At 39.6% G+C, this 22,548-nt stretch overlaps 22 pseudogenes; all 22 read left to right on the top strand.

The window, feature by feature from the left end:
- Nucleotides 1–7,956: 7,956 nt before the first annotated feature.
- Nucleotides 7,957–8,075, top strand: LOC114457022 (uncharacterized; annotated as a pseudogene).
- A 155-nt stretch (nt 8,076–8,230) lies between these two features.
- Nucleotides 8,231–8,349, top strand: LOC114457047 (uncharacterized; annotated as a pseudogene).
- A 155-nt stretch (nt 8,350–8,504) lies between these two features.
- Nucleotides 8,505–8,623, top strand: LOC114457033 (uncharacterized; annotated as a pseudogene).
- A 154-nt stretch (nt 8,624–8,777) lies between these two features.
- Nucleotides 8,778–8,896, top strand: LOC114456960 (uncharacterized; annotated as a pseudogene).
- A 155-nt stretch (nt 8,897–9,051) lies between these two features.
- Nucleotides 9,052–9,170, top strand: LOC114457035 (uncharacterized; annotated as a pseudogene).
- Nucleotides 9,171–9,320: 150 nt separating this feature from the next.
- Nucleotides 9,321–9,439, top strand: LOC114457032 (uncharacterized; annotated as a pseudogene).
- Nucleotides 9,440–9,594: 155 nt separating this feature from the next.
- On the top strand, nt 9,595–9,713 carry LOC114457021 (uncharacterized; annotated as a pseudogene).
- A 155-nt stretch (nt 9,714–9,868) lies between these two features.
- LOC114457024 (uncharacterized) lies at nt 9,869–9,987 on the top strand (annotated as a pseudogene).
- Nucleotides 9,988–10,144: 157 nt separating this feature from the next.
- LOC114457031 (uncharacterized) lies at nt 10,145–10,263 on the top strand (annotated as a pseudogene).
- A 154-nt stretch (nt 10,264–10,417) lies between these two features.
- Nucleotides 10,418–10,536, top strand: LOC114457052 (uncharacterized; annotated as a pseudogene).
- A 155-nt stretch (nt 10,537–10,691) lies between these two features.
- Nucleotides 10,692–10,810, top strand: LOC114457014 (uncharacterized; annotated as a pseudogene).
- Nucleotides 10,811–10,960: 150 nt separating this feature from the next.
- On the top strand, nt 10,961–11,079 carry LOC114457039 (uncharacterized; annotated as a pseudogene).
- A 150-nt stretch (nt 11,080–11,229) lies between these two features.
- On the top strand, nt 11,230–11,348 carry LOC114456961 (uncharacterized; annotated as a pseudogene).
- A 155-nt stretch (nt 11,349–11,503) lies between these two features.
- LOC114457016 (uncharacterized) lies at nt 11,504–11,622 on the top strand (annotated as a pseudogene).
- Nucleotides 11,623–11,777: 155 nt separating this feature from the next.
- LOC114457027 (uncharacterized) lies at nt 11,778–11,896 on the top strand (annotated as a pseudogene).
- Nucleotides 11,897–12,050: 154 nt separating this feature from the next.
- Nucleotides 12,051–12,169, top strand: LOC114457051 (uncharacterized; annotated as a pseudogene).
- Nucleotides 12,170–12,324: 155 nt separating this feature from the next.
- On the top strand, nt 12,325–12,443 carry LOC114457010 (uncharacterized; annotated as a pseudogene).
- A 150-nt stretch (nt 12,444–12,593) lies between these two features.
- Nucleotides 12,594–12,712, top strand: LOC114457038 (uncharacterized; annotated as a pseudogene).
- Nucleotides 12,713–12,862: 150 nt separating this feature from the next.
- On the top strand, nt 12,863–12,981 carry LOC114457030 (uncharacterized; annotated as a pseudogene).
- A 154-nt stretch (nt 12,982–13,135) lies between these two features.
- LOC114457050 (uncharacterized) lies at nt 13,136–13,254 on the top strand (annotated as a pseudogene).
- Nucleotides 13,255–13,409: 155 nt separating this feature from the next.
- LOC114456966 (uncharacterized) lies at nt 13,410–13,528 on the top strand (annotated as a pseudogene).
- Nucleotides 13,529–13,678: 150 nt separating this feature from the next.
- Nucleotides 13,679–13,797, top strand: LOC114457049 (uncharacterized; annotated as a pseudogene).
- The last annotated feature ends 8,751 nt before the right edge of the window (nt 13,798–22,548 follow it).

Raw genomic sequence — 22,548 nt, 5'->3', positions numbered from 1 at the left:
AGCTTTCTGTTAGCATCTCTTATGATAACGGGTCAGCTTGACCCATGTCTTATATCAGCTGTAAAACACAAAAAAGAAATTAGCTATCATAAATGTTTATTGCAAACTCAGCCAGTGCCTCGGAGCTCGGGGCCTGGGACCCCCTTTCTAAACCTAGAGCCCTATAGCCTAACCCTATAATCTTTCCAAACCCTAACATTCATACCTGGCCCTAAACCTAAGTTTGTGAACTTTGACCTGACCCTAAAACACTCACACAAGGCCCTAAACCTAAATCAGTGACCTCGCCTGACCCTTAAATGCTTGCACCTGGCCTAATCGGATTTTATTGACAGCTACCTTCTCCCTGTATATATCAGCTTTAAAACACAAAAAAGAAATTAGCTATCATGAATTTTAAATAAATATTTTCAAAACATACTGTATTTTCTCCTCAGTGATGATTCAAACTTTTAAATGATGTGTGAAAAACAGTTAAATTCTATTCCTTATTGAAATGTTTAACTGTTGGTAGTTTATTTCACTGATTTTGATGAATAACATCGTAGGTCAGAGCAGAACATTTATTTAGTTTATTGCAAACTGATCTATCTTCCTAAATACATGTGCAAAGGCACTAACAGTGAGGATGGTTTTAAATGCTATAGTCAATGTTAAATCTGGTGTTTGTTTTTCAAAGCATAGAGTAACAGTAACTTCACTTTCCTAGGGCACTCGATAAAATCCAAATCTTAACACTTACCTGTCGGAATTTCTTATTACTTTAAATATGCAAGTTTGTGTTCACAACATGGTTCTCCTGATTTCACTAGAAAGATCGTACACTTCCTCATCTGGGCACATGTGTATCTATAGAGCTTTGAGTTTTCTCCTTCCAATGCATTCAACATAATTTAGAAAAAAATTATAAACTATACACAAAGACTGTAACTCTAGTTTGGTCATTTTAAATGAAATAGCACCAGATGATTCAGTGTTTCTATTATGAACAGGGTCTGTATATCGGGGTCTGTTGTTACCAAAACAAGATGCTTGAGTCCACTAGTAGCTCTCACTCAGCAAAAGCCTCAGATGTTGGATTTACTGTCTTTCTCATCAACAATTATTTTAAAATTCTAATTAATTTTAAAATATGGCTATTGTAAAATGAATAAGCACTGTAAGTAATGTTTATTTATATAGCACCTTTCACAGACAGAGGTCACATATTACATTTAAAGATTGATATTCTCATTTAATAGTCTCTAAATGTGGGAGCTGTTTCCAAAGTCATGTCACAGTATGTGACCACTGACAGATGGGGTGAGTTTTGGCAAGGATGTTGCAAAATTAAACGTAGAGATGAAAAATCAAGTTGTTGTATATGTTCATCAGAAGATATTGATCATTCAGAGAACAAATTGAGTCAATACTATTTGCTTCAAAACATCCCATTTATTATTTGCACATTTTCACTGAAAAAAAGAAAAAGCAGTGTTACACACTGCCATCATTAAATGCAACAATTTTCTTTTCACTGAAACTACTGTGTAGATGTCTCAAAGTAACCATTACAACATAATGACAGCATTGTAACAACTGTAAGTGAGAACATTAAGGATAAATCACCCTGAGTTACTGATAATGCATCAAAATAAGAAAAAAATAATTTATCCTATTGTGTCAGTTTAAGCACTGATCTGAACAGATGATATGAAAATAAAATGCCTGTGCATATATAAATATTGCAGGCATTAGACACTGCCATCATAAAATCAAGTGCATCAAATAACCATTGCAACACATTGAAAGCATTGTAACCACCACTGAAATATTGCACAAATACACGAGAATATTGATTAAATATCCCCCCCAAAAAAATTTAATTTAACAAAAAATAAAATAAATTTTTTAAATTTAAAAAAATTATTCAAAATCAGCACTCAAAAAATTGTGGTATATTGTGAAATCGATTTTTTTTCACACCCCTACTGACAGATGACATTTATGATCTCTGTGTTATGGCATCTGTAGGGTGGATGGGATATTTTAGGTTCAAGGTCAGATTTATTTTGTTATAGTTGATATACTGTATCAGGAAAAAAACTGGAAAAGTAAAAGTGACAAAGTGTTATTGAGTGGTGATTAACAAACAGGATTTATTAAGCCAGTGTAGCTAATAGCGTGGTTGGGAGCAAACTCGCTGCGTATGTAATTTAATATATATCTATATGATAACTGTTGTAATTCCTCCTTCATAAAATAGAATCTTGGTAAAATCCTAGCTTAATCAAAATTCATAATTAATAGGATTGTAAGATATAGGGCTAATACGACAATGCTGGATAAGTATATCCAGGATATCTCTCCCTCAGTGGGCTTCATCTTACCAAAAATGATTCGTCACAGAGCAGCTGTACTACAAAGCTGGCTATCAACATGTTAACTTAACCCAGGTGATTTTAACCTGGCTGCGTGTGCGCTCACATTAAACAGGTGGAGATTTCATATGGGGCAATTAGTGTAACAAAACTATTTGTGTGCGTAATGTAATCCTTGTGTCTGTTTTCAGTGTCAGACCAATCACAAACACGGAGAAACCGTGCAGAGCAATTTATGTCACAATCCAGAAATTATTCTTTAAAAATATGAAGATTTAAAATCCATAATTCAGACCAAAAACAACACTGTTGCTGCAGCAAAAGCAGTCAGAAATGAATGCAGGCAGAGAATTGATGACTGTTTTGTGAGATTATATAATATTTATTCATGGGAGAATAAATACTAAGGCACAATTTCTTTTTTTCTTTTTTTTTTTTTTTTTTTTTTTTTTTAATTTATTTTTTATTTTTCATTAAACAGGAAGATCTTACATGGTCCAACATCTTACCAATTTCCAAACATTACAGCACAACATATATCTGTATACACATATATACAAATAACCCAACAGTGCAAGATGTGGTTCCTCAAGTTGAAACTTCAGCCACTCCTTCCTCTCATTTTCAAAAACATTTTAAACAAATGTATACATTTCAGAACCCAAAAGTAAAATAAAATAAAGTAAAATACATAAACAAGAACAAAAAGCTGTCACCTTCACTCGTCCATTTATAAGTATATACTCACTGGACTATTCAATAGAGATGTAAGTTTTATATTCTATAGGTGGGTCATCAAATCAAGTCTGGCCTCCGAGGGCCAATGTACCCAACCCACTTTGACCACCATCTTTGAAATTTCTCCGATTGCACTTTAATAGAAAAGGACAATCTTTCCATAATGTAGATGTCATAAATAATTTTATACCAATCGTCAATTGTTGGTGCATCCGGTTGTAACCACTTCTTAGTTATGGCCTTCTTCCCTCCCACAAGCAGTATTCTCATTAAATATTTGTCTGCCGCAGATTGTGTATGCCGTTCCATGCCTCCCAAATACAGTGTGAAAACATCAAAAGGAATAGTTATTTGAAATACAGTTTCTAGACTTTCATGAACCTCTCGCCAAAAAGTTGCAAGTTTTGGGCAACTCCAAAACACATGGGAATGATTGGCTTCAGTTGAACCACACAACCTCCAACAATCTGTACCAACACCTTGATATCTTTTTTGGAAAGGGGTAATAAAAAATCTGATGATATTTTTCCACCCAAATTCCTTCCAGCTGTGTGAATTACTTGTTTTCCATTGCAATTTACAAATATTCCCCCATTGTTGTTCAGATATCGGCAAACCTCCTTCCCTTTCCCATTTACTTTTAACATGCAGGGTGTTTAGGTTTGAGGAGCTCTGTAAGCTTTTGTATATTCTGGATATTATTCCACGTCCACTCCCAGACACATAAGCCGTCACAAAAACACTTAGTATATCGCTGTCTAATTTCCCTGATCCCCCCGTCATGATCTCATTCAACCGATGTCGTATCTGTAAATATCTAAACAAATCTTTATTCTCCCATTTATATTCTCTCTTGCACATATCAAAACTTTTAACAACCCCCGTCTGTATTAAACAGCAGTAAGCTGTTACCCCAGAATTTCTCCAAATTTTAAAAGTGGAATCTGTTCTGTTTGGTATAAATTCTGTGTCATATGCACACCACCGTAATACTTTTTCTGCATCCTTCAGGTTATGTTTGATAATCATTTTCCGCCATATTTTCAGAGTTACTTTTATCCAAGGGTTGTCTTTATCATAAAAGTTATTGATCAATCCATCATCAGCTATTACAGCTTGTAGTGGGGGTCCTGTGGATTCCACCTCTTCTATTTCTTTCCATCTTGCTCTAAATTGTGGATCAGAAAGACACACTAGTGGTCTTAACTGTGCTGCATAATAGTAATCCCTTAAAATTGGGAGCGCCATACCTCCTTTGTCTTTTGACAATTGCATCGTTTTGTATCTTATCCTTGGTTTCTTACCCATCCAAATATAGCGCGAAATTAATTTATCCCACTCAATAAACTGTTGATCATTTACTTCAATTGGTAGAGTCTGAAAGAGATATAGTAGACGAGGCAGAATAACCATTTTGATTGAGTCAATCCTTGAAGTTAGACTAAGGAAGGGTATGAGGTTCCATCTGGAGATGTCTGACTTTAATTTTAAACTAAGAGGGGTATAATTAGCTTCAAACAATTTTGTAATATCTTGAGTGAGGTGAATTCCTAAATACTTAATTGATTTTTCACACTTCAAGCCATATTTATTTATAAGATGCCCTGGTGGATTGAAATTTAAAGCCAAAATCTGGGTTTTTTGAACATTTAGCTTGTAGCCTGACAATTGACTAAATTTTCCCAGAAACAACATTAATGCTGGTAGAGATCTCAAGGGTTGGGTCAAAAAAATCAACACATCATCTACGAATAATGACAATTTGTGCTCCTCTCCTGCTATCTTTACTCCAGTAATCTGTGTATTTTGTCTAATAGATTGACTTAGAGGCTCAATAAAAAGAGCAAAGAGAAGTGGTGAGCAGGGACATCCCTGTCTGCATGAACGTTCTAATATGAAAGATTTAGAGAGGCTACCATTGATTTTTATCCTTGCTGTAGGTGCATTATATATGGCTTGAAAGGCCTGAATAAGAGTCTTGTGAAATCCAAACTTATCTAGTACCTTATACAGGAAGGTCCATCTGACTGAATCAAATGCCTTCTCTGCGTCCATTCCCATAAACATTGCCTGTGTCTTATTTTGATGCACATTCCACATAATATGTACTGTCCTTCTCAAACTATCCTGCGTCTGTCTCTGGTGGATGAAGCCCGTCTGGTCCAGATGTACGAGTGATGGTAAAATGTTTTCTATTCTCCTAGCTAAAATAGACATAAATATTTTATAGTCTACATTTAGCACAGAAATTGGTCGGTATTGTTTACAGTCTAATTTATCTTTACCTTCTTTTGGAATTACTGAAATTATAGCTGCCTTCCACGAGGGGGGATTTCTCCCTTTTTGAGTGCCCAATTATATATGTGACATAGTTTTGGGGTTAATTGATCCTTAAAGCATTTATACCACTCGGCCGAAAGGCCATCTGAACCAGGACTTTTATGTGGTTTTAGCCTTGATATTGCGGCCTTCACCTCTTTAGCAGTTATTTCTGCTACTAATGTTTTATTCTGTTCCTGTGTAACTGTAGGCAAATCCAAAGTTTCAAGAAATTTCTCTATTTCATTTACATTATTTAATTTGGGTTGTGAATATAAATTCTTGTAATATTCTTCAAAGCTCCGTTGGATCTCTTCCAATTTATACTGTATTTTTTTCGTTTGAGAACATCGTATTTTAGTGATGGTATTATCGGCCTCTTGCTTCCTCAGTTTATAAGATAACAATTTCAATGCTCTACTACCTGCCTCATAATGTCCTTGTTTTAGAAATATCAATTTCTTTGTAATTTCCTCTGAATAAATCTCATCTATCTGTTTTTGCAGTTTTTTAATTGCCCCTTCATTATTTGGCCTGACTTTATCCTTGTGTTGTTTCTGTAAGTCTTTAAGTTGATGATTTAAATCATTGAGCTTCTCTTGTCTTTGCTTCTTTAGCATTGAGGAGTAGGAAATTGTTTTCCCCCTCAACACCGCTTTGTAAGCATCCCATACCATAAGGGGGGAAACTTCCCCTTTTTCATTTTCTTTAAAGTACATTTCCATCTCTTTTTGTAATCCTAATTTTACCTGGGCATTATTTAATATATTTGAGTTTAATCTCCACAATGTTGTTTTTAAACTATTATTAATACTAATTACCATTTTTATTGGTGAGTGGTCTGATATATCAATTGTTCCTATATCACAAGATCTGATTCTAGATCAGTCTTTTTTAAATATGAAGAAATAGTCTAATCTCGAATATGTGGATTGTGGAGCTGAATAGAAGGTGTAGTCCCGGTTAGTTGGGTTAAGATCCCTCCAAACATCAATAATACCAATTTCCTCTATAATAGAGTTGATTTTGTTGATCATGGGTATATTGTGACCTCTGCCGGTCCCAGATGAATCCATTCTAGTTAGTTTTATGTTCATATCACCTCCACATATAAGCAACCCCTGAGATTCTGTAGATATAATATGGAATAATCTTTGATAAAATCGCCAATCACTTCCTGGGGGAGCATATATACTAAATAATGTCACCAAAACCCCTTCAATCCTTCCTATGGTCATTATATATCGACCCTCCTTATCCTTAATCTCTGAGATATGTTCATATTGAACTTGGTTTGAGATAAGGATAGCAGATCCTCTTCTATGCCCGGATTTATAGGAGGAATAGAATAGATGTTTAAAGCCTCCTCTTCTCAATTTAACATGTTCCACATCTGTTAAATGTGTTTCCTGCAGAAACACCACCTGCACCTGCTCCTTTCTCAACTTTGAAAATATTTTACTTCTCTTGATCGGGTTAAGAATACCGTTCACATTATAGGAAAGTATCTTTATAGTATTATCCGACATTACATTTGTAGTAGAATCTCTTAAGACCTCTAAAATGAGTTTGTGTGACAGCTCCCATACTGCTCTGAACTGCAGCGAACAAAAAAACAAAGTAACTAGTTAAGGTGTGAACCTTAATCAACATCAAATGTTCAACAGAACATTGATAGGTGGGGTCCATAGAAGGACCCTGAGTCAGTTGTTGTACTGCAGCCTCCCTGAGGGAGGGCCTCTCGTTCCTGAAAGGGTCCTCAGTTGCCATGGTAACACCATAAGTTTTATCCATGGTGGTGCAAATACAGTCCAAAAAAGAAAATCAATCCCCCGACATGCTTATTAATTGCCATCATTTTGGGTTTTCATAATAAAAAAAATAATAAAATTTAAACCAGAAAACACTAGTCATCTAAATTTAAATCTAAGACATTTGACTAATCAAATAAGATTAAATAAGAAGGAAAGGGGAATAAAATGGTTTCTGTCGCTCCTGGGGGAAATAATAGCTTAAGCTTTACCTAGAATGTCAAAGAAAACAAACATATATATTCCCCCAATAGGGCCAGTGTGTTCATCAACTGCTCAGCCTTGTCTTGGTCTTCCTGTGATGAGCTCCTGAACTTCTGGAGCCTGTCCTTGTATGTTGATCTTCTTTGTTTTTGGGCCTGGGTCTGTCTTCGTCCGCCGCTGACAGTCCATGTCAGCCTCCTGATCTGCTCCAGAAGGGTCTCGGGTGGTTTAAGCACAGTAACCTGTAACCCCTTCTTTGTCATCTCCTCGGTCGCTTCCTCTGCAGATGTGTATGTAGGGGTTCCGTCTGGGTAGAAAACTTGAAATCTGGCTGGGAAGGGCGTCTGGAAGCGGATCCCCTTGTTTGTTTTGAACACTTTTATTTGAAACCAAAGAAGAGTGTCTAAATGCAAGCTTGCTTTGTTTGTGTGTTTTTTTTTCAGATTCTGCATTCACAGTCTCCAATCCACCAAAAGTGCAGTGATTGAGTAGATATGAGAAGGCTTTTTTTGTTCTTGTCACTTGCTTACGGCCATACCGCTCTGATCAAGCCCGATCTCGTCTGATCTCGGAAGCTAAACAAAGCCGGGCATGGTTAGTACTTGAATGGGAGACTGTCTGGGAATACCGTGTGCTGTAAATTTTGAACACTTTTATTTGAAACCAAAGAAGAGTGTCTAAATGCAAGCTTGCTTTGTGTGTGTTTTTTTTTTTCAGATTCTGCATTCACAGTCTCCAATCCACCAAAAGTGCAGTGATTGAGTAGGTATGAGAAGGCTTTTTTTGTTCCTGTCACTTGCTTACGGCCATACCGCTCTGATCAAGCCCGATCTCGTCTGATCTCGGAATCTAAGCAAAGCCGGGCATGGTTAGTACTTGAATGGGACACTGTCTGGGAATACCGTGTGCTGTAAGTTTTGAACACTTTTTTTTTAAACCAAAGAAGAGTGTCTAAAAGCAAGCTTGCTTTGTTTGTGTGTTTTTTTTTCAGATTCTGCATTCACAGTCTCCAATCCACCAAAAGTGCAGTGATTGAGTAGGTATGAGAAGGCTTTTTTTGTTCCTGTCACTTGCTTACGGCCATACCGCTCTGATCAAGCCCGATCTCGTCTGATCTCGGAAGCTACACAAAGCCGGGCGTGGTTAGTACTTGAATGGGAGACTGTCTGGGAATACCGTGTGCTGTAAGTTTTGAACACTTTTATTTGAAACCAAAGAAGAGTGTCTAAATGCAAGCTTGCTTTGTGAGTGTGTTTTTTTTCAGATTCTGCATTCACAGTCTCCAATCCACCAAAAGTGCAGTGATTGAGTAGGTATGAGAAGGCTTTTTTTGTTCCTGTCACTTGATTACGACCATACCGCTCTGATCAAGCCCGCTCTCATCTGATCTCGGAAGCTAAACAAAGCCGGGCATGGTTAGTACTTGAATGGGAGACTGTCTGGGAATACCGTGTGCTGTAAGTTTTGAACACTTTTATTTGAAACCAAAGAAGAGTGTCTAAATGCAAGCTTGCTTTGTTTGTGTGTTTTTTTTTCAGATTCTGCATTCACAGTCTCCAATCCACCAAAAGTGCAGTGATTGAGTAGGTATGAGAAGGCTTTTTTTGTTCCTGTCACTTGCTTACGGCCATACCACTCTGATCAAGCCCTATCTCGTCTGATCTCGGAAGCTAAACAAAGCCGGGCATGGTTAGTACTTGAATGGGAGACTGTCTGGGAATACCGTGTGCTGTAAGTTTTAAACACTTTTATTTGAAACCAACAAAGTGTGCCTTAATGCTGTCATTTTGTATCTATGTTTGTTCAGATTCTGCATTCACAGTCTCCAATCCACCAAAAGTGCAGTGATTGAGTAGGTATGAGAAGGCTTTTTTTGTTCCTGTCACTTGCTTACGGCCATACCGCTCTGATCAAGCCCGATCTCGTCTGATCTCGGAAGCTACACAAAGCCGGGCGTGGTTAGTACTTGAATGGGAGACTGTCTGGGAATACCGTGTGCTGTAAGTTTTGAACACTTTTATTTGAAACCAAAGAAGAGTGTCTAAATGCAAGCTTGCTTTGTTTGTGTGTTTTTTTTCCAGATTCTGCATTCACAGTCTCCAATCCACCAAAAGTGCAGTGATTGAGTAGATATGAGAAGGCTTTTTTTGTTCTTGTCACTTGCTTACGGCCATACCGCTCTGATCAAGCCCGATCTCGTCTGATCTCGGAAGCTAAACAAAGCCGGGCATGGTTAGTACTTGAATGGGAGACTGTCTGGGAATACCGTGTGCTGTAAATTTTGAACACTTTTATTTGAAACCAAAGAAGAGTGTCTAAATGCAAGCTTGCTTTGTGTGTGTTTTTTTTTTTCAGATTCTGCATTCACAGTCTCCAATCCACCAAAAGTGCAGTGATTGAGTAGGTATGAGAAGGCTTTTTTTGTTCCTGTCACTTGCTTACGGCCATACCGCTCTGATCAAGCCCGATCTCGTCTGATCTCGGAATCTAAGCAAAGCCGGGCATGGTTAGTACTTGAATGGGAGACTGTCTGGGAATACCGTGTGCTGTAAGTTTTGAACACTTTTTTTTTTAAACCAAAGAAGAGTGTCTAAAAGCAAGCTTGCTTTGTTTGTGTGTTTTTTTTTTCAGATTCTGCATTCACAGTCTCCAATCCACCAAAAGTGCAGTGATTGAGTAGGTATGAGAAGGCTTTTTTTGTTCCTGTCACTTGCTTACGGCCATACCGCTCTGATCAAGCCCGATCTCGTCTGATCTCGGAAGCTACACAAAGCCGGGCGTGGTTAGTACTTGAATGGGAGACTGTCTGGGAATACCGTGTGCTGTAAGTTTTGAACACTTTTATTTGAAACCAAAGAAGAGTGTCTAAATGCAAGCTTGCTTTGTGAGTGTGTTTTTTTTCAGATTCTGCATTCACAGTCTCCAATCCACCAAAAGTGCAGTGATTGAGTAGGTATGAGAAGGCTTTTTTTGTTCCTGTCACTTGATTACGACCATACCGCTCTGATCAAGCCCGCTCTCATCTGATCTCGGAAGCTAAACAAAGCCGGGCATGGTTAGTACTTGAATGGGAGACTGTCTGGGAATACCGTGTGCTGTAAGTTTTGAACACTTTTATTTGAAACCAAAGAAGAGTGTCTAAATGCAAGCTTGCTTTGTTTGTGTGTTTTTTTTTCAGATTCTGCATTCACAGTCTCCAATCCACCAAAAGTGCAGTGATTGAGTAGGTATGAGAAGGCTTTTTTTGTTCCTGTCACTTGCTTACGGCCATACCACTCTGATCAAGCCTGATCTCGTCTGATCTCGGAAGCTAAACAAAGCCGGGCATGGTTAGTACTTGAATGGGAGACTGTCTGGGAATACCGTGTGCTGTAAGTTTTAAACACTTTTATTTGAAACCAACAAAGTGTGCCTTAATGCTGTCATTTTGTATCTATGTTTGTTCAGATTCTGCATTCACAGTCTCCAATCCACCAAAAGTGCAGTGATTGAGTAGGTATGAGAAGGCTTTTTTTGTTCCTGTCACTTGCTTGCGGCCATACCACTCTGATCAAGCCCGATCTCGTCTGATCTCGGAAGCTACACAAAGCCGGGCGTGGTTAGTACTTGAATGGGAGACTGTCTGGGAATACCGTGTGCTGTAAGTTTTAAACACTTTTATTTGAAACCAACAAAGTGTGCCTTAATGCTGTCATTTTGTATCTATGTTTGTTCAGATTCTGCATTCACAGTCTCCAATCCACCAAAAGTGCAGTGATTGAGTAGGTATGAGAAGGCTTTTTTTGTTCCTGTCGCTTGCTTACGGCCATACCGCTCTGATCAAGCCCGATCTCGTCTGATCTCGGAAGCTGCACAAAGCCGGGCGTGGTTAGTACTTTAATGGGAGACTGTCTGGGAATACCGTGTGCTGTAAGTTTTGAACACTTTTATTTGAAACCAAAGAAGAGTGTCTAAATGCAAGCTTGCTTTGTGTGTGTTTTTTTTTTTCAGATTCTGCATTCACAGTCTCCAATCCACCAAAAGTGCAGTGATTGAGTAGGTATGAGAAGGCTTTTTTTGTTCCTGTCACTTGCTTACGGCCATACCACTCTGATCAAGCCCGATCTCGTCTGATCTCGGAAGCTAAACAAAGCCGGGCATGGTTAGTACTTGAATGGGAGGCTGTCTGGGAATACCGTGTGCTGTAAGTTTTGAACACTTTTATTTGAAACCAAAGAAGAGTGTCTAAATGCAAGCTTGCTTTGTGTGTGTTTTTTTTTTTCAGATTCTGCATTCACAGTCTCCAATCCACCAAAAGTGCAGTGATTGAGTAGGTATGAGAAGGCTTTTTTTGTTCCTATCACTTGCTTACGGCCATACCACTCTGATCAAGCCCGATCTCGTCTGATCTCGGAAGCTACACAAAGCCGGGCGTGGTTAGTACTTGAATGGGAGACTGTCTGGGAATACCGTGTGCTGTAAGTTTTGAACACTTTTATTTGAAACCAAAGAAGAGTGTCTAAATGCAAGCTTGCTTTGTGAGTGTGTTTTTTTTCAGATTCTGCATTCACAGTCTCCAATCCACCAAAAGTGCAGTGATTGAGTAGGTATGAGAAGGCTTTTTTTGTTCCTGTCACTTGATTACGACCATACCGCTCTGATCAAGCCCGCTCTCATCTGATCTCGGAAGCTAAACAAAGCCGGGCATGGTTAGTACTTGAATGGGAGACTGTCTGGGAATACCGTGTGCTGTAAGTTTTGAACACTTTTATTTGAAACCAAAGAAGAGTGTCTAAATGCAAGCTTGCTTTGTTTGTGTGTTTTTTTTTCAGATTCTGCATTCACAGTCTCCAATCCACCAAAAGTGCAGTGATTGAGTAGGTATGAGAAGGCTTTTTTTGTTCCTGTCACTTGCTTACGGCCATACCACTCTGATCAAGCCTGATCTCGTCTGATCTCGGAAGCTAAACAAAGCCGGGCATGGTTAGTACTTGAATGGGAGACTGTCTGGGAATACCGTGTGCTGTAAGTTTTAAACACTTTTATTTGAAACCAACAAAGTGTGCCTTAATGCTGTCATTTTGTATCTATGTTTGTTCAGATTCTGCATTCACAGTCTCCAATCCACCAAAAGTGCAGTGATTGAGTAGGTATGAGAAGGCTTTTTTTGTTCCTGTCACTTGCTTGCGGCCATACCACTCTGATCAAGCCCGATCTCGTCTGATCTCGGAAGCTACACAAAGCCGGGCGTGGTTAGTACTTGAATGGGAGACTGTCTGGGAATACCGTGTGCTGTAAGTTTTAAACACTTTTATTTGAAACCAACAAAGTGTGCCTTAATGCTGTCATTTTGTATCTATGTTTGTTCAGATTCTGCATTCACAGTCTCCAATCCACCAAAAGTGCAGTGATTGAGTAGGTATGAGAAGGCTTTTTTTGTTCCTGTCACTTGCTTACGGCCATACCGCTCTGATCAAGCCCGATCTCGTCTGATCTCGGAAGCTACACAAAGCCGGGCGTGGTTAGTACTTGAATGGGAGACTGTCTGGGAATACCGTGTGCTGTAAGTTTTGAACACTTTTATTTGAAACCAAAGAAGAGTGTCTAAATGCAAGCTTGCTTTGTGAGTGTGTTTTTTTTCAGATTCTGCATTCACAGTCTCCAATCCACCAAAAGTGCAGTGATTGAGTAGGTATGAGAAGGCTTTTTTTGTTCCTGTCACTTGATTACGACCATACCGCTCTGATCAAGCCCGCTCTCATCTGATCTCGGAAGCTAAACAAAGCCGGGCATGGTTAGTACTTGAATGGGAGACTGTCTGGGAATACCGTGTGCTGTAAGTTTTGAACACTTTTATTTGAAACCAAAGAAGAGTGTCTAAATGCAAGCTTGCTTTGTTTGTGTGTTTTTTTTTCAGATTCTGCATTCACAGTCTCCAATCCACCAAAAGTGCAGTGATTGAGTAGGTATGAGAAGGCTTTTTTTGTTCCTGTCACTTGCTTACGGCCATACCACTCTGATCAAGCCCGATCTCGTCTGATCTCGGAAGCTAAACAAAGCCGGGCATGGTTAGTACTTGAATGGGAGACTGTCTGGGAATACCGTGTGCTGTAAGTTTTAAACACTTTTATTTGAAACCAACAAAGTGTGCCTTAATGCTGTCATTTTGTATCTATGTTTGTTCAGATTCTGCATTCACAGTCTCCAATCCACCAAAAGTGCAGTGATTGAGTAGGTATGAGAAGGCTTTTTTTGTTCCTGTCACTTGATTACGACCATACCGCTCTGATCAAGCCCGCTCTCATCTGATCTCGGAAGCTAAACAAAGCCGGGCATGGTTAGTACTTGAATGGGAGACTGTCTGGGAATACCGTGTGCTGTAAGTTTTGAACACTTTTATTTGAAACCAAAGAAGAGTGTCTAAATGCAAGCTTGCTTTGTGAGTGTGTTTTTTTTCAGATTCTGCATTCACAGTCTCCAATCCACCAAAAGTGCAGTGATTGAGTAGGTATGTGTAATGCATAATGGGGTCCCCCGGTATATTCATGTTAACATGCTGCAATAAATCATATAACCATGCTTCAAACACACACTGGTTTATTAAATGATTTTATTATTTTCACACTGGTTTATTAAATGATTTTATTATTTTCACACTGGTTTATTAAAGGATTTTATTATTTTATTGTGTTTTGCACTGGATAAAAGTTGAAATAATGAACTGGGTATGAACACCTGTTAGAAGATAAGATAAGAGGTTGAGGCAGCCACTGCCAATCTAAGAAAGATAAAAGTTGAAATAATGAACTGGGTATGAACACCTGTTAGAAGATAAGATAAGAGGTTGAGGCAGCCACTGCCAATCTAAGAAAACTGTGTTTGATCTAAGAAAACTGTGATCGCTAAAGTAGGTCAGAGAAGATAAGATAAGATTGGAGGACCGTCACACCAGTGAGCCACCTGCCAGGCGAGCCGTGAGCGCTACAACACCTGCTGGAAGAGTCGTGGAAAAAGATAAGAAGCCATCAATCAACTGTTTATCTACGTCATTACACAGTATAAATGTTGGGAGATTTTTCAGCTCGGGGTCTTTCCTCTGGGAGACGTCTGCTGTGTCAGACGTCAGGGAGACCTTGAGCATATTTTTATATGTTCAATAAAAAACCACTTCTGTTTCAACCTACCTGATGATCTCCTGAGTTTTCATCATCCTTCTGGTAAGCATCTCACCTACACTGCACATGATCTGGGTTCTCTGCATTTGAGGTCTTAGGGCTAGAACCATGGCATAAGGTTAGGAAGAAAACAGAGGATTACCTTAGGGTAATAGGTTGCTGACTAGGATAAAGGAATATTCTAGGAACACACGACTTAGGCGCCCAATGCTTGGGTCACCTATTTCAATCGAGGCCTTGTCCAGGAAAACAGAGGAGTACTGAGTCAAGGATTGAACCCTAGGTGACCTTGAGAGAAGGAATCTCAGAAACTAAGGAATAAACTTGAAGGCTTTGCGCTGAGTTTAGCTGTGGTGCTCTGAGGAGCACGGGAGTGAGGAGAGTAACCGAAGGGTGGTGTGAATACGTAGCATGGTGTGAGCCTGATCAACTCACATAAGCCATACGAAATATTCACCTACCTGGAAAGGGTCACTAGGATCTGTGAAATCCGCCCGTCCTTCTCTGAGTAATAAAGTATAAAACAGTTGGGTAACTGCTCTTAGAAATAAGGGGGTCAGTGAGGGCCAAGAGCTGATCTTTTATACTGGAAGGGAAGACCTGGGATATAGGCAGGAAGCCTATGGGTCCCCTTAAAGGATAAGTACGTACGACAGGGTGTCCACACATCCGCTCCCTAGTAGATCGATAGAGTTCGAACCGGAGTTTTAATGGCTGAAGGGTATCAGCCCCCGGGGTTTGACCCCCATCGACGGAATTCTGTAGGGTTGCAGTCTTCTGTAGTACAAGTAGGGGATCCACCAGTACGATAATTTGATGCGGTACGTTTTAACAACGGCAGGATAGTTCTGTTAAAGGCTCCCTTGGGGGGACCCTATAGTGACAGAATTCGCCGGACCAACAAGCACGTTGCTTAACCCGAGAAACAAGCGGGGTAAGGATGGAGCAGGTGTAGCGTATTGGGCTGCCACTTTCTATTCTGGAGAAGTGGTGGATGCCGATTATGCAAAAAGGGATACCTTGGGAAACCATTCAGTGCCTAGTGCTAATAGAATTGACATCCCACCTTCAAAAAAAAAAAAAAAAAGGAAGTTTGGGAATAGCCCATATAATCAACGGGTATTACGAACCCTATGAAAAAAAAAAAAAAAGGCGATGAATGTGTGAACCAATTGAATGAGGTATTAGCTGAAGTATTTAGTAAAGTCACCACTAATACAGTGATTACGACTACATGGGGAGACGGTGCCTATAGATATCCTGAGGCAGTCGCCCGCCTAGCGATTGTAGTCGCTATTTTGAATTGGTTAGGAGATAATCCAGATAGGAAAGTAATCTGGTTAGTTAATGGGGAAAGTAAATTTCAAAACGCCTTCACTTTACTATCTAATACATATGACAATCGATATGAGATAGTTACACAGGAAAGCATCCCCTGGAGGGTGAATGCAAATGGAAGAATAGAGAAACGCCCTTCCGGAAAATCAGACTCGGAAAAAAGTAAGAAAAAGAAGAAAAAACCAGTAGACGAAGAAGAAAATATCTTCAGCCTTTATCCTGATCTGGATGCATGCCAGGATGAGGGTTCAGAACAACTGGCAAAACAGTTAAAACCACAATATGAACCTAATCCCCCAAAATATGATGAAATAGCTGACGCGGAAAAACCGGGAAAGCTAGATAAGATTGTGACTCAAATTATAGCGGACAATCCGCTACCCTCAGCCCCTCTTGAAGAAGGTGACTTAGATATGACACAAGAAGAGTTGAGAGGACAGTATCAGAGAGAGCATCATCAAATAATGGGTAAGATGAGTGAGCTAGTAAGCGCCTTAGCAGGCACGGTAGTACAAAACCGAGAGCTACTCAACAAACAACAGGACAAGATTGATGAGATTAAATCCAATACTATCCTATCCGCCACTGAAGGTCCCAGTGGTTTAGCGGGAAGAAGGGAGTTGGACCAGTCCAGGTATCGTAGCACAGGTAGTCTGACAATATCAGAACCAGGAACATCGAGGGAAAAAGAACAAATACCCAAATTTCGACTACAATTGTATAGGTTCTGTCCTTTAATGACTGATGACGAAGATGATTGGTCACAAGAAGGAGATGGGGAGTGTCCTATTAGAGACACCCCATACTCACCACCCCCCCAAGAGGGACCAGCTATATCTAAAATAGTGGATCATCTTGAAGGAGGATGTGTAATGAAGATAGCGACCTCAAAATGTTTGGTAAAAATATATGATGTAACAGCTCAAAATTTTACAGGAGACTTAAGTTACGCTTATGTCACCTGGGTAAATGAATTAGACACACCAGTATCCTTTATAAAGAAACTAGATCCGAGACATTATAGAATAGAATAGAATAGCCTTTTATTGTCATTACATAACATGTAATGAGATAGAGCTCCCCATAAAAATACAAACATAAGAATAAACAATGTATATACAATATAAATAGATTAAAAAAAAAAAAAAAAAAAGAGGTTCACATACACTCATCAGTATTAATATAATACTGTGCTGGCGTATTGCATAGAACTATTACACATTGCCCAGTATATTGCACCAACCAGTTGTTTTTATGCTCAAAAACAAGCTGATCATGCAGCTAGAGAAAGGAAATCAAATCAAATTAATTCATTTTGGGAAACGTTTATTTTTCTCTTGAGTTATCTACTTTGTTTGTCACAATATTCTTGAAATAATTGCACAAATATATTGTTTCCAAAAAAACTGATTATGTCAGTCTAAACCAGGGGTTTTCAACCTTGGGATCGTTACCCTAGTGTTGTCGCTTGGAATTTATATAGTAGAATTGAAATAGTCATTGTTTAATTATTAACTGAATTTAGAAATTATCATTATTTTTCAAATTAAAACACACAATATCAAACAACTGTGTTCCATACTCTCATTTTGCCAAATATAAATCTAAAGTTAAAATAAAATCTGAACTGCACAACCTGTCGCTGATCCTGCCTACTATGTATTTGTAACACAGGATAACAAACATAATCCAAAAATAATTCTACAAGGAAAAGAAGTCTTTGGAGTCATCAGAAATATGTGATATTAAAATAGGGGTCACGATCCAAATAAGATTGAGAACCACTGTCTAAATCCTATATACATCCTATAAAAGGATGTATACATGAAAATGGGGAAATAATTGGACATATATTGATTAATGGAGTAAAACAAAGAGTAATAATAGACACAGGCACAGATATGTCCATATTGCCGGAAAAATGGGTAAACAAAATGGCAGGGAAAGCGGAAGTACAGTTAGCAAATGGCGACCGCTGCTTAATGCCTTTAGGTTGTTTCAAAGGAAGGACAGTCTTGATAGGAGACTCGCCTCTAATAGCATACAAAGACGTGGATTGGCTTATGGTGACAAAATCACGCTGGATGAAAGAAGTAAACATACCAGATGTGATAGATTCAGTGGTTGAAAAATCACATATGAAAGACAAAAAAGAATTAAAACGAAAATTAAAAACAGCTGAATTAGCACAGTTTAAGAATGATGTAGGATTCATGAAAACCGAGCCTTACGTCATTCAAGGTGCTATGCCAGGGAAACAAACTCAATACCCCTTAGGGAAAGCGGAAAAGGAATTCCTTAAAACAATAAAAGAATTAGAGACCTTAGGTGTGGTCAAGAAAATAAAAGAAACGCCCTGCTTCATGCCGGTACAAGCTGTACCCAAAAAGGACGGCACATATCGAGTAGTACATAATTTGAAAGCATTAAACGACCTGACGGTAAAAGATGTTAGAATTATGGTGAACCCGAAAACTACAATGATGAGTTTAAGACCTAAGAAATTCAATTCCTCAATAGATTTGGCGAATGGATTTTGGAGTGTTCCATTAGATGAAATGTCCCAATTAAAAACATGTTTCATGATAGGAGGCCAGGGATATTGTTGGACACGGCTTCCGCAGGGATTTGGTAACTCACCTAATGCATTCCAAGAAAGGATGGAAAAAATACTAGAAAATACTTCAGCCCAGGTATATATAGATGACATATTCCTGTCATCTGATACCGAGGAGGAACATCTAAAATTATTAGAAGAAGTTTTAAGAAGGCTGCGAGAAGCTGGTGTAAAAATAAGTCTTTCAAAATGTGAAATTGGAATCCCATCAGTAAAGTATATTGGAATGACAATTGGAGGAGACACCATAAAGATGGTATCAGGATATTTGGATGAATTAGCCCCTGAAACCATAAAAGAGTTAGAGAGATGTATGGGAAAAATGAGCTGGGTGAGGTCAGGAATACCAGGATACCCGGTGCTAGTAAAAGAAATAGAGGCAGTGAAAATAGGCCTCAGACAATGGGATAAAGATAAGAAAAAACTAGTGGAAAAAGATAGGCCACTAACAGCAGAAGAAAAATCTAAATTTAAAGAAGTCTTAACAAATGTAAAGGCAGCTGTCAAGCCTTTAGCACCAGTCACAGGACTTGACCCTATTAGACTAAAAAGTGAAATGTGGGAAGAAGGAGGCTGGATAGAAGCCACCGAAGAAGGAAGTGATAAGCCCTTTGTATATATATCTCACAAATATTCTAATACGGAAATAAGATATACTCCAATCGAGAGAGAATTGTTATTACTTTGGAAAGCATATCGAGAGATATGTGGCTTATTCAGCCATAGGAAAGTGGTAGTTGAAACTCAAAACCCCTTAACAAAAGAAGTACACAAAGGAGCAGTAGAGTTCGCGAAAGCTTATCAAAGCAGATGGGGAAAATGGACCTTAATGCTACAAGACACTGACTGGAAGTTTGTATTAGGAGATAAGCCTAACCCAAAAGTAATGGAGGTGATGGACAAAGAAATCCCATGGGATGGGATTTATTCAGTATTTACTGATGGTAGCAAAACTACACGTGATGAAGTAGGAAAATGGGGATTTATTGTTTTTAAAAATGATAAGCAAATGTGGAAAAAAACAGGATATGCAGGGAAAACAGCTCAAGAAGCAGAGTTGCTGGCATTAGTCAACGCATTACAGCACATGAAGGTCAAGAAAATTAAAAATTATAAAATTATATCTGACAGCTGATATGTAGTAGAAGGTGTAAGGAATAATCTCAGGTTTTGGAAATCTAGACAGTTTCAGAATTATAGAGGCCAAGACCTGGGACATAAAACACACTGGATACTAGTAGCTCAGTTGTTACAGGGAAAAAGAGTAATAATTGATCATGTTAATTCTCATACTGGCAAACAAGATTATGACAGTAAGGGGAATCAATTAGTGGATGATCTGGTACAAAATAGAAATGATGCTCCAAAGCAACTGAAAGGATTAAGAGGATTTAATATAATCCTACCAGATAGTTGGAAAAACGAGGTAGGGGTCATAATAATACCTGAGGAGGATAGAATGCAATATTTAAAATATTTTCATGATATGTTACTCCATCCAGGTACTGAGAGACTAAAGACGAAGTTAAAAGAATACAAGGTGGATGTCAAAAACCTGGAGGAATGTTTCCCCAAACTAAGGCACGAGTGTGAAAAATGTTTCCTAAAAGGTAACCTAGCTCCAATTAAATACGATGAAGGGTACATCCGGGAGGATGTTCCAGGTGTTAGTGCATCAATGGATGTGGGGCACCTGGATAAGAAATATAAGAAATACAAGATGTTTCTTGTTATAGCTGATAACGCTGGAGGGAACACTCGCGTTTACCCAATAAATCATGAGACTCAAAATGAAGCTGAAAGATGCGTGTTGAGTTATTTAGAGGGTAATCAGACAATACAGGAGTTACGTAGTGATAATGCGACGATGTTTTCGGGAAATAGGTTCCAAACGGTTTTGGCAAACCTAGGCATTAGACACACGTTAACTATACCGTATCAATCCAACACAAACGGTGTGGCGGAAAGGGCCGTGAGGAGTAGCAAGGAAGCTATATCCGTAATAGGCAAAGACTGGTGGACCCCTGAAAACTTGTATACTATCAATCAAGGTTTGAGTCAGCCTAAACTACGTCGTCCGGTAACACACCCTTATCATGGCCACCCTCTGTTGCAGGAAGGCGACGAGGTGTGGATAAACCAGACTAAGGAGGTATTGACGGTCGATCGACAAGAGGGTAACGTAATATACGTTAAGGATGGCCGAAAGTTCCATCCCAAGCAGGTCAGACTCAAAATGCGTCTCCGAGGTGGAGCCGTTAGAGATTGATAGGGATGCCATGGTTGGATCTCATGTCCCGGCGTTCATCAGGAAGATGGCAAATACCCCTTCTGTTGCTATAGCGGAATGGGTACCTCCTGATGTGTCTGGGGCAGTGCAGAGTCTTGGTCATGCTGTACCCGACAGGGCACATTTGACTATGGGGCTGGTGCTGCTGGCTGCCCCCCTTGAGTCTGGAATTGTGACCCGTATTTTATGGCCGGGTCACGCTCCAGGTGAGAGGGCAATGGCGGCTGAGTATGTGCCCGGTGCCTGCGTCTTGTGTGGTGGTGAGGTGTTTGCCTTAATATGGATGGGAATTAGGAAGAACAGGGTGATACAACATGGTCACCTAACTCACGGAAATCTGAAGGGGGTTGAGTTGGCTGGAAGTTGCAGGGTGTCATTTTGTTATGAGTGCTGGGAAAAATGTGGCCAGAGGTTTTTGTGTGGACGGCTGGATAGCCATGGGTCCCCTTGTGTTTGCCGTTCCGGCAAGGATGGGGGATTTATTCTGTGTGACAACCGGTGTAGGTTGGAGCCTGCTGGCTTGTTGGCACACAGAGTAGGGCCACGTTATGTGCATCGCCCGATAGAGGAGGGGGGTGCCAGGTTTTACCCCAGTACTCATTGTGTCTTTCCTCATGCAGTAATGGCTGGAGTCGAGCCCCACGATGCTGCAGCAGTGATGTGTGGAGACTACATATGGGAAGGCTCAGTGAAATCTGACATCGCTACAGGGTTAGCAGATAATTGGAGACTTCCTGTAATTAGGCGAAAAAGTAAAAGGCTGCTTAGGGATGAAACAGAATTAACTACAGTGGGCGAAATTCTGAGTGAAATTATGACAGGGAGTAGCTCTGATACCCAAAGGGGATCAGTCAGAGCTTGGTCTCCTCAGCAATCTAGCAGATTCTCCAAAGATTGGATCACTAGTGGGAGCGTAGCTCCGGCTAAGACGCCTATGAGAGTGTTTTCTGTGGTTTCTCAGTCGAATATCCTTACTGAGAAAAAGGGTGAGAAGGATGTTTTCCGTAAGATGTTTGTGGTTTTGGAAAAGCTGACACAAAATTATTGGAACAAAAAGAATGAGGCATCAGTTATGATTGCCGTGGCAGCTAAAATTTGGATTGAAGGCAGCCGGGTGATGACGTCACGAGAGTTGCCCATCTTTCCTCGTTCGCGCCGTAGGAGAGTTAGGTTTTTCAATAATAGAATAGATAAGGCGAAGAAGGAAGGAAAAAATAGTTGGGAGACTGAAATGGATCCCACGTTTATCGATCCACCGATGGCGCCCCCTATGCCTGGTGCGACGAAAGTGTCGCTGTGGAAAAGGTTGAAGCTTAAGAGAAAAAAGGGAACTATCAAAGCTCCCGAGTTAGACTCGGGTGAGGAGACAGTGGCGTAAAATGGAGTTAGTAACACTGGGAAGGGGGGTGGTAATAGATTAATAAATTAAAATTCTATCCCAGTGTTACCCCGTTTAAGGTAGCCATTAATAGGTCATGTATGTGTTGTTGTTATTTTTTAGATATCGCCAGAATGAGACTGTGGCGAAACGGCAGGATGACGCTGGAGGCAAGAAATCTCCTATGGAAAATAGACAAATGGCAAGATATTAGAAACGTGGCTAAAGGTAAAATGAAACCATATGAAGCAGCTAAAAAGGCTATGAAAAGGAGAAAGTGGAAGGAAAAGATTAGGCGGGCTACTCAGGCAGGCCTATGTACTAAGATGTTAATGGGAT

The sequence above is a fragment of the Gouania willdenowi genome, chromosome 22, assembly GCF_900634775.1.
Source record: "Gouania willdenowi chromosome 22, fGouWil2.1, whole genome shotgun sequence".
Classification (NCBI taxonomy): domain Eukaryota; kingdom Metazoa; phylum Chordata; class Actinopteri; order Blenniiformes; family Gobiesocidae; genus Gouania; species Gouania willdenowi.
The sequence above is the reverse complement of the archived record's forward strand: the minus strand, read 5'-3'. Positions and strand labels throughout refer to the sequence as shown.